The sequence below is a fragment of the Callithrix jacchus genome, chromosome 5 (assembly GCF_049354715.1).
Source record: "Callithrix jacchus isolate 240 chromosome 5, calJac240_pri, whole genome shotgun sequence".
NCBI classification, from domain to species: Eukaryota; Metazoa; Chordata; class Mammalia; order Primates; family Cebidae; genus Callithrix; species Callithrix jacchus.
The window spans coordinates 17,326,819-17,339,470 of NC_133506.1; the positions used below are offsets into that span (position 1 = coordinate 17,326,819).

The 12,652-nt window shown below is 40.2% G+C and overlaps 1 protein-coding gene across 8 annotated transcripts in view; it reads left to right on the plus strand.

Annotated features, from left to right (window-relative positions):
* The window catches only part of SNAP25 (synaptosome associated protein 25), an 88,213-nt gene continuing 75,561 nt past the window's right edge, over window positions 1-12,652 (plus strand). For 2 of the 8 annotated variants that reach the window (XM_035298368.3, XM_008995747.5), the window contains exons 1-2: window positions 1-120; window positions 8,388-8,539. The gene's annotated coding sequence lies outside the window, so the exon portion shown is untranslated. The remainder of the gene's footprint in view (window positions 121-8,387; window positions 8,540-12,652) is intronic. The other 6 variants (XM_078371341.1, XM_017971957.4, XM_078371342.1 and 3 more) reach the window with 3 other exon arrangements.

Sequence of the window (12,652 nt, forward strand, 5' to 3'; positions counted from 1 at the left end):
GCATTGAAGACGAAACCTCGGGGAGGTCAGGCGCAGTCTTTCCTTCCCTCCCTGCTCCGCGGCTCCTCCACACTTGCAACCTGCAGAGGCCCGGAGAACACATCCACCCGAGAAGCCCAGGTAAGAAGCCCCCTCCCCAGGTCGTGGCTCTGGCTCGGGATGGCTGCATACCCAGAAGGGACAGCAGCTGGGCAGTCCGAATGGGCTTGGGTAAATACAAGTATTGGTGCACTTAGGGTGCGGTATTCCGTGTGTGCACGTCTGGTGGGGGCTTTATAAAGTGTTTTTGAGGTGAGCTGTCGGGGGAAGGGGAAACGGGAGCCCTGCAAATGGAGCGACAGGGAGGAAGAGCGAGGATACGTACCGAATAACTTACTCTTTTGAAACAGTAGTGGGACCCCCTCTTTCTTCCATTTTGCCATGCAGTTTTCAGAGATGTTTAGGGCTGTTGGGTTCCCCCCCCACGTCGTTCTAACCCTATTATTAGGACTGTTGTCTTTAGGGTGCTATTATCCAGGGAAGAATTAAGGGGGAGACAGGGTGTGGGTGCTGGGGAGGCTAAAGGAGAAGGGGGAGTTCCCGCCCCGGGCAAGCTGAGCTACTGCAGCGACAGCAGCCTCCATGCCCCGCGGACTTGATTTATGCCGCCTGCTCCACGTCAACTGCAGGCTGGCGGGGGGCGGGCGGGTCGTGCCGGGTGGGAGGGCTCTGCGGAGGGCTGGCGCGGGTGGGCTGGCCTCGGGGACTGCGGCGGCCCGCGCTCAGCACCCTGGATAGCAATACCAAGGGCTCGCGCGGGCGCCCTCGACCTTTCAGCACCGGGGACAGCGGTCCGGCCGCAACGCCGCATCTGCCTGCGGCAGAAACGCCTGGCCAGGGCTGGATGTGCCAGGGCTGGAGACCAAATTGTCTCTCTGAGACCCCGGTCTTACGGAGACTCTTAATAGAGCAGTCATAGTAGGTTAAAAGAAAACAAGAAAGAAATAAATCTTGCTCACAGAGACTCCTTTGCCGACAATTTTCTGCTTCCCTCCTCACCTTCATAGCTTCAACAAAATAATAATCTACTTGTGGAAATCTGTGTTGCCTTCTGCCTCTTATTTTAGGTAGAAAATAGATACATTTTTAAAAATATGCATTTATCCTTTAGCACGGTATCAAGGGTTTTGTTTTTTAACACAGAGTAGGTCTGTCTACAGATCTTGGGTGGGCATAAGTAGTGTATATATGAAGAAGCCAATGCTATCTGTTTATAGGGAGGATACGTCTCTCTACCTGTTTCCATTTGATAACAATTTGAGATTAGCTGAACTAAGCAGAATCAACTTTAAAAATGAATCCCTGTTTATTTTCCTTCTCCCCCCATCTTGCAATCAGGCATGAACACAAGTATTCATCCACAAAAACACATCTGATAAATATTACAGGTCCCATACTGTATAACCTCTTTGGCCATGGTTTCAGAGTTACTGGAAGTATTTCCTATCAGCATTGGTTATTGCAGGCTGATAGCTTCAGATTTTGAAAACATTAAGCCTGGTCTTCCTCAGGAGAATCCAACTATGTTCTTCAGGGTAATGCAGGTAAAGAACCATGGTGTTAGACTGGAACTGAACTCTGACCTAAAAGACCTACTGCAATTTCTCTTATGGCACTGCAGGATTTTGCTGAGGTGGTGATAACTACTTTAACCATTTTCCATTCTGAGGCTTGGAGCATCTGAGAAAGCAAAAGTCATCAGGGATACTTCTCTCTGTTTAATATAGATAAAACTAGCATAAAATGACCAGTATCAAAATTACGCCATTCGAGTAGTTAGCAAAAAGAGGGTAACAGCGTCATATGTAAGAATCTATACAACACATTAAAGAAATGCTATAATGATCCCCTTAAAGGACCCCAAATTAGACCCTGGATTGTGTTTAGATAGTCATACCTCCAATCTTCCGTAAACTACAGATACTAAAGTTCCCTGTTCATATACAGAAGGCGATTTCATTCCTAGCTATTCAATTATTTCCTAGTGTTTTTTTCTTTTTGTGGATGACCATGTGTTTCCATGTATGTATATGTTGATCTGTTATTGTGCATGGATGTAAAATTATTCGAGTGGACATTTATATAAGAGTATGTAAATGTATAAAAGAAGTTTAAAACTCTGCATCTGCAGACAAAATAAATAAACAACTGTGTTTTAGCGGTGAGAGAAGAGAAGAAAATATGGGCAGGAATCTTTAAAAATGCTTTAACTTCATGCTGCATGTCCAGACAGCTCTCTGCGTAGTTGCGTCAAATGAAAAGCCTAATGCTGCCAGAATTACGTGCTTGGACATTAGCAATTACTGCTGGGTTTGTTTGCTAGTGGAAAACTGGGAAGGAGGGGGGGAAGTAGAGGACTGCAGTAAAGATGGCAAAGGGCACAGAGCTGAGGGGAAAAAGCAATTTGCACAATTAGAAAGCTAATTTTAGAATAGCTTACTGAGAAATTTAAAAAATATATAATTGAACTATGTATCTAACATTTATATCATTGACAAGCTTCAGGGGGAAAAAATAGAGAAATTTCCTATTTTAAGTTTGAATTTTTAAAATCCAGGGCAATGCGGTGAGAAGAGGCAGGCGTAGATGGACGTAGGATGAGCCAAGAGTCATTCACACAGACCCTCCGGTGCCTGTTTTTGTTCATCGACATTTACTGCATTACCACCTCAACGTTCAAATTACAAAACAACTTACAATCCTCTTAACCTCTTCATGGCAAAATCTCCCCAAAATTTACAATTTTATTTTACTTTGTTAAACACGCACGACCACACATGCACAAACACAATACAAACTACCCCTTAATTAGCTTGTCTAAAGACATTCCTAAGCTCTAAATGTTAACCCTTGAGTGAGTGTTATCAGCTGAAAGACATATCTCTGCCTGTGACACCTAGAAGCTGCGTAGCAGTCAGCCTTCAGCCTAACAGCGTAGGTTTTGACAATGAGTAAAAATGAGAAAAAGAATTTGAGTAAGAGGTTGAGAGAGGAGACATGAAGAAGAAAAACAGATAATCTGCTTTTTAGATAATGCACTGTGAATAAACAATGTTTCTCACATTATGGGACTGCTTTACAATTCTATAAAGGAAGGAAAAATCCATGTTTTAAGCCTCAGCACTAGAAACATTTCTGCAATGTCATCCCTTGTCAGCAAGGACCAACCGGATAGAAAGATATTGATCAACTTGTATGCACCAGATAAATAAATGAATCCCATGGGAGATATAAAATCTCATGGTTTTGCCTTGACCTTAATAAGTTTAGTATCTAGCAATCTTAATAAAAGCAATAAACAATAAGTTAATAAATAAAACCAGAATGAAAATGCAATAAAACATGAGAAGAAAAATTATTATGATATATGTGATTAATTTCCAAGTGAATGTGACCAAAAATAGGGAACATAAATTCAAGAGGGCAATATCACAGTAGAGTGGGACCACCTGAGAGAAGAGGCAGGCCTTGAGGTGGCTTTTGGAGCTTGCAGAGAGGTGGGAGAATTCTGCTAAGTTGAAGTCACAGCATATGCAAAACATCACATTAGGCAAGCCCACTCTACAGTTAGCAAACCCTGAAAATGCCCGTCAATTTGGGTGGAGTAAGAAGCTTGGAGGAAATAGGCTAGGATGGAAAGTTGGAGCCTTCTGTGGAAGGCTTTGAATGTCAAGCTAAGAATTTGATGCTATATCCTCTACAGTTTATTTCTGAGCAGAAGCTGAAAAAACAATATGACCAGGTCCTTCTTAATATCCAGAAATTGCTATTAACAGAGTGGATTTAATTTGCATTCTTCCAGAAGAAGAAAGGAGCAAATTGGTATCATAAGAGACAGTTAATGAAAAAAAAAATCAGTTCTCACTGAAACGTCTTTTAGGATCACTTTGCAGGATGTATATATATATATATATATACATACATAGTTATATAATTCTTACTTGAGAGTTAATTGCAAGTTTCAGTTTTCCATTACTGACTAAAAGAAATTATGCAAGTTGAGTACTTGCCAGACAGATTGAAAAGAAGGTCAGGAATCTGGTGATGAGAAGTCCCAGAAAGTCCCAGAAGGTGCACTTGAATAATAAACATGGTGTAGAACACTCTATTGCTCTCTCTGAGTATTCAGCATTACCAAGTACACTGACTAGAAAGATGAAAAAAGTCATTAGTTCTGAGCATGTTTTGAGCAGCAATACAAATAGAATCAGCCCCAAGAGGCTAAAAATGGGAGGAAAAAGATGGAATTGTAGAATTTTGAAAAACTGGGGTCGGCAGTATATCCAATTTCTTTCCCTGCCCACCTTGCTGACTCTTGCTACTTACCCTCACTTCAGGGTTACCTCGAGGTCTGAATTACACCCATTTTGTTTCTAACCTTGTAGTTACTATTCTCACAGCAGAGCTTCAGGATTCCAAATGCTGATAGAATTGTTAAGCCAAAATAGTCAGTGGGTTTGTACACAGGAAGAAATGCCAATGACAGATATAGATTTTACTGCCATTTCATTTCTGGCTATGAAGCATCAAGAGACTATCTTTATCTATTCTTCACCAGAACACTGACAGTAGAGATGCCACAGGATAACATTTTGATATTCAAGCTGACTACCTAGGGGAAACTTGGAGGTAGTGGCATTTGATGCTTTAGGAGATCAGGTCGGTGGTTATTAAACTGAGTCCAAGGGCCACATAAGCATCAGGTAAGGTGAAGGGAGGAGGTACGACATAGCATTGAGGAAGTAGGACATGATGAGTGCACAAAAAGTTAAAACAAAAAAAGTCTTACAAGAGGAAAAAGGCTTCGTAGAAATTTCTAGAGAACCCCAGCTGCACTGTGAACTCCTCAGAATTGCTATTATTGCCTTAACAATAATACCTACTCTTCCTACATAATTTTCTTCACAAGGCTCTCATGCACTTCACCCAATATAAAAGTCCAAGGAATTTCTGATTTCTAAATAAATAGTGTAACCCACAAACACGTATGTTCAGATATAGTATTTGAACACACTTAGTAAGCCATAAGTTGATTTAGAAGGACAGAGGTACCCAAAGCAGTGATTAATCAGAATAGGCATATGGGGGAAAAGAATGTGACTCTCATTCTAAAAGTGTTTACCTATACTGCTCACTGTATCCTCCTAACAACCTTATGGTCAGATTACTATTATTATTTCCATTTCACAGATGAGATAACTGAGGCACAGTAAGGGTAAGTAACTTGTCACAAAGCAGAGCCAGGACTTAACTGTGATCAGTCTGACTCTAGAGATTAAACTATGAAGTATATTTTATGATATCTCTTGCATCATCCACATTTTTCATATTGGCCAAATAAGGAATAGAGAGTACACATGACATTTTTTTTCTTTGCTGCCTTTTCCTCCTTACTGGGTAGCAAGGCCTGAAGGTAAGGATACTGGTTAGAGCCAGGATACCCAGCTTTAGCCCTGAAATAACTGCTTGTACAGTTATTCCTGTTTGGAATCACACAGTCTTTAAATTAGTCACTCAACCACTGCTGAACTTGGTTTCCTTATTGGCAGAATGATAGAAGTCGACTTATGATGCCCAGTATCCCTACCATTCAAAAATCAATGAAATCAGTGCTGAAAACCCCAGGCAATGGGTCCTGGCCTAGTGACCAATGGCCTCAGCTGGCATCATCTTAATAACGCTTCAGTGACCGATCTGACCCTAATTGGAAGATTAATTACATTCATTGCCTCCCTCATCCCAATCCTTATTTTTTCCTCTCAAAATTGTTTTGCCTTCATCTTTCTGAAGCCTTCCCAGAGTTAAGAAATCCTGATTTCTTCCTCAAAGCCCTATTCTGAGTCATCACTGCTTTGGGTATCTCCTGCCCTTCTCAATCATATTTGTAGCTATCTGGCACATACTGTCTCCTACAACCTGCCTAAACTTTGTATAATTCTCTTTTCAACTGAATTAACTGTTCTTTAAAATTCCTTTCTAGACCTCTTTTGGATCATCTCCTGTGTCTGACTTAGCAATATATTAGCTGCTATTCCCTCACTCATCCTCTTACTTCCTCTGCTGCTTAGCAAAGAGGAAACAGAAACTTTTATAGAATCTATGAGCTGTAAAGTACTTTAGAAGTAACATTCCTATGTGACCTGAATCTCATGATACTGATAGCCAGCTCAAAAACTAATCACATTGGGAGGATGTGGGGTAAAATGACATTACAGGAAAACTTTAAAAACATGGGACAAGGGGAGAAGGAAGCTTTAAAGCCTATGAGGTCAGAGATCAGCAGCTGGTGGTACAACGTTGATTTATTAAATTCATAATTTAATTATGAAAGTCACACATCAAATAAATTCACATGTCCCTGGGGCAAGGGGCTGGGGAACACATTTGCCTTATCACAACCTAGTGCAGATTTCAGTATCTTTCCACCAAGGTAAAACACAGTATCACAAGAGGAAATCCTAACTGATTTTCTTATTGTTGACTACAGAGGTTAACCTCAGCAGTGACTGATTTACTGGTAAGAACAACAAATCTGTATCCCCCAAAAAGAGATGAGGGAAAATCCTGTTTAAGGATTAGCATTTCCTTTTAAATGCTTAACAATCATTCTAGAGAAATTCAGTCAAATGATGCCTGCTTCCAACTGACACTGAATAACAGCTGTACTGGGCTTTCTTTGGTTGTGGAAAAACATATTTCATCCCCTTCTTTGCTGTTGTTGATGTGGTTCATATTACTCAAAGATGTCTAATTCTCATGTCTTAAATTGAGACTATTGGTCCTTTCTGCTGACTCGTTGTGTCTTATATTCCAAGGTAGTCCACTTTTACTTACAGAAAAAGGTTATTTTCCTCAAAAGTGGCAGATTCCACAAAATGACCATCTGGTCCCAGCTTCTCCATCACTTCCTTCATTCAAATGACACTAGTTACAGATCTTGAACTTGAGAGATGACTTTCCATGCCTGTAACCTTGAATCAGTGGTTTCTGTCCTTTACTGATAACAGCAAGTAAAAAAATGAAAGTCTCTTAGGTGCCCCCCTGAGGCCAGAGTTCAGCTCTACACTCCTGCCTCATTGCTTTTTCAGAGAATTCTCTCAGTTGAGCTCTGAAAATCCTGCAAGTTGGACAGAGTTCCCTTTCCATGAAGAGTCTCAGACCAAGCTGTTTATCTCCTTTATTTATGTTCATCTTTGGTACAGTTTCGAAGAATAATGACTAGCAAATTCCAAAACAGTGAATTTTTTAAATTTTCCTACAGTTATTTCAAAGTTGATCTGGCAGCTAGGTATAAGTAAATTACACTGTGAATTCTCTATTAATAAATAGAAAATTCACAGAAATAAATGCCAGAAAGCCTGCTGGCAAAGTATTTCACTATGCATTAGCCTTGTTGTGTGAATTTTTTGTTTTAACGGGAAAGTCCATTCCTAATTTATGCCAGAGAAATTGCTGAATGTATCTACTTTTCAATTCCATGATGACTGCCCATGTATTCCTCCATCATAAATCAGCTGCTATTATGGCATTCTTCATTAATTAATCCATTGAACAAATATTTATTGAACATCTGCCATGTACCAGTAAAACACTATACTGTTTCCTGAAGTTAGATCTGTAAAAAAAATCATCATGTTTCTGCCCTTCATGTGTTATGCTAGGTGTCCCCTCATCAGGTTTTATTATTTTAGAAGGCATGTTTCAATAGGGTGCCTTTTAGAATTTAAGACATTAAACCCAATGTAGAAAAGAGCTATGGATCTCTAATCATAATATACTGAGCTGTCAGTATCTACAGAGAGATTGCTATATCATAAACAAATACATATTAAGAACCAGCTTCAGCCATCAGGGAACTCAGTAAATATCTAAGGTATGTTTTTGTTTGAATTTGTCTCTATTTACATGGCAATCAACTAGGATGTCATTAAATGTCCCTTAAATGCATGACTATATTTCAGTACACCAGTCTGTTGGGATCTCTCCCTGTACAGGCCACTTTCTGCCACTCATGGGAGAAACCAGTCAAGCTTTAAGAAACATGGTAACTCCTGGGCCAGAAATCCTATTCCCAACTGCAAAACTCATGGAGCAATGCAAAAACAGTTTGACTAAGAAGGGGCCCTTTGGATGAGTGTTCCTCCCAATCCAATCCACTTCCCTCCTCTGAAAACTTCCTATCATTAAACAAGGTTCAGTGATTCAGGATCAAGTAGAATTATTTCTTAATTCCCCAAACTCCTACTTTCAGAAATTCACCTCTTACCAATAAGCAATGCTCCTGTCTCTCGTAAGATTGATCACACTGCTTTGTAATTATCTACTTATGTATTTCTCTTCCTTAATAGACTTTGGAAGTCTTTGAAAGCAAGGGTAATATCTTAGCTTTCTTTGAATCTTCAGCACCTATAACAGTGCCTGTCACACCCATGTATGCAGGAAATAAGTGAGCGAATGGGGATACCAGCCACCCCTTTGCAGAGAAAAGAATTCTACCACTGTAAGTAATTCCACCTTTTATTGATCAAATGTTATGATCGGAATAACTCAGGAATTGTTGTGTAGGCTTGAACATAGATTCATCCTAAATACTGGAATGAAATTATGTCCCAAGGAAGTACTTTGATTTACCCTAATTAGCTGCCAAACTATGGCAAATAGTGTAATACTCTGATCTGTTGTTTTATCACTTATGAGTCAGGAGTTAAAATGCTAATGAAGGATCAGAAGAGTCTCAAAAAAGGCATTGCTAAAATAGGTTCATATTCAGAGATTAAAAGCCATTCACTAAGAGCAATTTCAGTCAGTTTCACATTCAAGTCAAGCAGTTTAGCATACATGAAATATACAGTTAAAATGTTTTACTGTTTACTAAGATGGAAAGGATATTTTACATATCCATTTGAGATATATAGTCACGGGGGGGGTAGATTTATATGGGTTTGGCTAACTCTTGCCTTCAGAGTCACATATTTGCTGCTGCACTGTTAGAATTGGCATGGTGGACACAAGTTTTTCTTGTTGGTTCTGCTTCCTTAAAAGGGTCCTTCAAAGACACCAGTCTCTGACTTTTCCTCTCAAATAGTCAGTCTCCTCCTACCTGGGAGAGAATCATAAGCCTGGGCATAATTTGGGAAATCAGTCCCGTTTGTCCTTAGAAAAATACCCTCACCAACTGAGCACTGAATTTTCCATTTCTATTTTTCCCATTCCTTCTCATGAAATCATGGGTTAGTCACTCTTCATCCTACTTTCTTCAGAGAAGACTGAAGATACTACCACTTAATGACCACGAGGAAAAAAGTAACTAACTTCCTAAATGCCTACTGTGTGCTGCACTAGACATTTGATGTATGTTATTTCATTTAATTTCCATGGCAACCTTAAAAGAGTTTGGAACGCTTGTCTCTGACTGCAAAGTCCATGGTTTTCCCCACAACCCCATAAATCATCCCTTGAGTTGCACAAAATTCATGAGTTCCTCTCAGAAAGCACACTGCTGATATGTAGAACATGAGTCAGCCAAATCTAAAAAGCTGAGTCCTCTGAGGTAAATAGCCAGGTGAGATATGGTGGTATAAGTGACCAGAGAAACTATGTGTCCAAACAAGTTCATTGAGCAATGGATGGAGAGTCAGATGGCTGCATGCCAGCTCTGCCACTTCAATTGTATAACCCTGAACAATTTACCTAATCTGAACTGAGCCTCACTTTTATTTACATCTGTAATGAGAGCAATTGCTGCCATGCATATATGTCAAGTGGTTGTCACGAGACCTAAAGGAGCCAATGCTTTGTGGAGTAGTTACCTCCACCACTCTGAGAAAGAGGAAGGGACTGTTGTTATGTTCAGTTACCTGCTATTTGCCATACCAGGTTTCCGGGGTTCTTTATCACAGGTTACATGAAGGCCATGTGCTTCTTTCCCTCTTGATTATGTTGTTTGCTTAAAGAAACAAGTCTTGGTAGTGCATTATTTTTTAGCTTGAGCAGCATGCATAATAAAATGGGGAAACGTGTCAACAGTCTGGTTTTTCTAGCAGGGGGCGGATTAAATAATGCCTTTGATTAGCATCTCTGCTTTGGGAATGACCACCTATTCCTCAGGGTAATGCTTAGATATACAAAGAGGCCCAGTTGTTATTTAACTAAACACTGGTCCCCTCTTCCTTTACATCTTGGATTTTAAAGATGCTTGAGGAGTTAAAGAGAGAATATGCAATATTCCCTGCTATTCTTTATCTTATGAAAAAGAAATTTTCTGTACGCTATTTAGTGAACCATTACTGAAGCTACATCTGTTGGCTTCATTTTATATTCAGCTTTGTGTTAAGGATTTTTGTTGGGGGTGGGGATAGGTTTCTTATTAAATATCGTGTGAGGACATGTGTTTTTATACGTGCACACAATACACAAGCAGAGAGATGAAAACCCAGATTCTTTCTTGGAGCCAGCCTTGAGTACAAGATTCCTACATGCATCATCTCATTGTCAAAACCTTGAGTTTTATTCATAAACCGATAAATATAAAACCTGTACAAGCAAGTTACATAAACAGCAGAACGTATGCTCCTAAGCTGCATCCACAGAATGATTTTTCTCTAAAGTTGGAAAAGGCTTCCAAAGCAACCCTATATAGAGCAATGACTTCAAATTCTGCTTTGGGGAGAAATTCTACAGTACAAGAGAGCTTCCTGGGAAAAGACTTTGAAACTCACACTATCTTTTGAGCATCTACTATGTGGCAGATATTACGTTAGTCTATTGTTGCTTGTTCTGTATTTAATTTCTGCAGCAACCTTTTGAGTGGCAGGTGTTACATTTCACACTTGACTAAGAGAGAATGCTGTTTGATCAAGGTCCTACAGTGGATTCAAGGCACTGATCACCACCCTTCCCTGACAAACCAGTTCATACATAAACAGAGTTTAGTGATTAAAATACTAGGCATTTTGTTAAGCAGTATTGGAGGGGGGGAGAAATAAAGAAAAGATTACAACCAGCAGCCAAAGTCAGATTATTGGACTTCCTTACTCCTTTCCAATTCTGTTCCAGGCTTAGACATTGGGACCCACAAAGGAGAATGGGCTAAAGAAATGTGTGTAGTCAGACAAGATAACTAGAGAACCATAGACCCTTCCCTCCTTTTCCCAACCACGCCCATTACCCCAAGTGACAGAACCTGCTTCTGGAAGCATACCATCTGGGGGAGCCGAAAATGCAAACTTGCTGTAGGCAGGCAGATCCCAGAGAAAAAGCCAAGGAGAACTGAACTATACTTGCTCACTGCTTATTTCCCATCTCACAGAATACTTTAGTTGGGAGTGGGAGGGGCAAGTAAAGGAAGGAGTGGAGGGAGTATCATCCTAAACACTCATCTTCCCAAAGACTGGAGGTTCCCATTTTATGGGACAAAGTAGGAATTGGTGAGTCTTTCAGAGGAAGAAAATGGTTCCTTCTTCTACACAGTGAATAAGAGAGAGAACTTGAGTTTGAATTTAAGATCTGAAGTGCAATGACCTTTCACAGTCAATGATACATTACTCTAGGGCATTGTTCTCAAAATATGGTGTGTAGCAGCATTCTTATCACCCAGGAGTTTGTTCAAAATGCAATTCCCAGACCCCACCCAGACCTACTGAATCTGAAACTCTAGGGTGAGACCCAGTAACCTCTTCTGCAGGATGTTCACTCCGTGTTACAATTCATCCATCAGATACAGATTGTGCCCCCACCATAGCTGAGGCACAGTTCTAAGCAATGGTAATAAGCAGAGAACAAAGTAGAAGTCCTGTTCTCATAGGGCTTACCTTCTAGTAGAGAAAGACGATACTATGAGTTAAATAATGTAGGACAGGGACATTGAGTGATGCCCCAAGGAGGTGAAATGATGATTTAGATTTAAGAGACTGCATCTCTGTGAGGCAGCGTTTAAGCAGAGACCAAAGCATCTGTGGGATCAATGATTTTCATGCCCCCTTGCCACTATAACATCAGCAGAACTCTAGCACTTGATCCCATCATTTATCAACAATAAAAATAAATTTAACCTTGATGTGAATCCTATAGATCTGCTTTCCCATCATTTTCTCATTTGTCTCCCAGATTTCATGACTAGGCATACTTACAGCTAAAGGATACAGTGAGACAAAAGAACTTCATAAAATCCAAACCGTCTACAGTGACAGAAAACAAGGTATAACTGGTCCTCTGAGTCAAGTCTTTTCTCCTTTGGCTCATTTTGCCTTCTGTCCGGACCATATTATGTGCACAGATATACTGATGAGCTGGGGCACCTATGCCCTGTGTAGGCTCAATGACTCAACGATTAGAGACAAACCAGATTCTATCACAGGATAGTAAACCAGGTGGTAAATTCCCATTAAGCCTAAGATTCCTTCCAGACCTACTTAGGCCACATCCCATGTAAGCTTTATGAAAATGTATGCAACCCAGAGGAAGAAGATATGAATGTGATCCCTTGACCCAGTCAACCATAGTATTTAAACCTGTCGCGAATTTTCTTGGACGCAGTGAAGGAAGGGAAAGGGAGAATCTCATTCCTCTACATTTACTAACTAAAACTCATCTTTCCATCAATCACCAAAAAGGC